We start from the raw sequence: 1,840 nt of genomic DNA, 5'->3' as shown, positions 1-1,840 counted from the left end.
TAGTTTCTCTAATGCAACAGAATTGCAAATTCCATGGACTTCCAATAGAAGATCCTCATCAGTTTTTAGCTGAGTTTTTGCAAATCTGTGACACAGTCAAGACTAATGGGGTTGCCCCTGAGGTCTACAGACTGATGCTATTCCCTTTTGCTGTAAGAGACAGAGCTAGAATATGGTTAGACTCACAACCTAAAGACAGCCTGGACTGTTGGGAAAAGCTAGTCAATGCCTTCTTGGCAAAGTTCTTTCCACCCCAAAAATGGAGTAAGCTTAGAGTGGAAGTCCAAACCTTCAGACAGAAGGATGGAGAATCCCTCTATGAAGCTTGGGAAAGATACAAACAATTAATCAGAAGATGTCCCTCAGACATGCTTTCTGAATGGAGCATCATAGGTATCTTCTATGATGGTCTCTCTGAACTATCCAAGATGTCTTTGGATAGCTCTGCTGGAGGATCTCTTCATTTGAAGAAGACGCCTACAGAGGCTCAAGAGCTAATTGAAATGGTTGCAAATAACCAATTCATGTACACTTCTGAAAGAAATCCTGTGAACAATGGGACTAGTCAGAAGAAAGGAGTTCTTGAGATTGACACTCTGAATGCCATACTGGCTCAGAACAAGATATTGACTCAACAAGTCAATTCGATTCTCAAAGTCTGTCTGGAATGCAAAATGCACCTGGCAGTACTAAGGAAGCTTCATCTGAGGAAGAAGCTTATGATCCTGAGAACCCTTCAATGGAAGAGGTGAATTACCTAGGAGAACCCTATGGAAACACCTATAATTCTTCATGGAGAAATCACCCAAATTTCTCATGGAAGAATCAAGAGAGACCTCAACAAGGTTTCAATAACAATAATGGTGGAAGAAACAGGCTTGGCATTAACAAGCCTTTTCCATCATCTTCTCAGCAACAGACAGAGAGTTCTAAGCAGAATACCTCTGACTTAGCAACAATGGTCTCTGATCTAATCAAAACCACTCAAAGTTTCATGAATGAAACAAGGTCCTCCATCAGAAATTTGGAAGGACAAGTGGGACAGCTGAGCAAGAAAATTACTGAACTCCCTCCTAGTACTCTCCCAAGTAATACAGAAGAAAATCCAAAAGGAGAGTGCAAAGCCATAACCATGGCCGAATATGGAGAGGAAAGAGGAGGTGGACGCCACTGAGGAAGACCTCAATGGGCGTGCACCAACCTCCTCTGAGTTCCCCAATGAGGAACCATGGGAATCTGAGGCTCAAAATGAGACCATAGAGATTCCATTGGACTTACTTCTGCCTTTCATGAGCTCTGATGAGTATTCTTCCTCTGAAGAGGATGAGTATGTCACTGAAGAGCAAGTTGCTAAATATCTTGGAGCAATCATGAAGCTAAATAACAAGTTATTTGGAAATGAGACTTGGGAAGATGAACCTCCCTTGCTCACCAAAGAACTGGATGACTTGTCTAGGCAGAAATTACCTCAAAAGAGACAAGATCCTGGGAAGTTTTCAATACCTTGTACCATAGGCACCATGACCTTCAAGAAGGCCCTGTGTGACTTAGGGTCAAGTATGAACCTCATGCCTCTCTCTGTAATGGAGAAGCTAGGGATCTTTGAGGTACAAGCTGCAAGAATCTCATTGGAGATGGCAGACAACTCAAGAAAACAAGCTCATGGACTTGTAGAGAACGTTTTGGTAAAAGTTGAAGACCATTACATCCCTACTGATTTCATAGTCCTAGAGACTGGGAAGTGCATGGATGAATCCATCATCCTTGGCAGACCCTTCCTAGCCACAGCAAAGGCTGTGATTGATGTTGATAGAGGTGAACTAATCATTCAAGTGAATGA

At 42.4% G+C, this 1,840-nt stretch overlaps 1 non-coding gene across 1 annotated transcript; it reads right to left on the bottom strand.

Annotated features, from left to right (window-relative positions):
- Nucleotides 1-266: 266 nt before the first annotated feature.
- Nucleotides 267-374, bottom strand: LOC130959880 (small nucleolar RNA R71). The gene has a single exon (XR_009078872.1). It is a non-coding gene; the product is annotated as a small nucleolar RNA R71 (small nucleolar RNA).
- Nucleotides 375-1,840: the final 1,466 nt, after the last annotated feature.

Source organism: Arachis stenosperma, unplaced genomic scaffold (assembly GCF_014773155.1).
Source record: "Arachis stenosperma cultivar V10309 unplaced genomic scaffold, arast.V10309.gnm1.PFL2 arast.V10309.gnm1.Scaffold_100025, whole genome shotgun sequence".
Taxonomy (NCBI): domain Eukaryota; kingdom Viridiplantae; phylum Streptophyta; class Magnoliopsida; order Fabales; family Fabaceae; genus Arachis; species Arachis stenosperma.
Note: the sequence above shows the minus strand (reverse complement) of the source record. Positions and strands in the feature narration are given on the sequence as shown.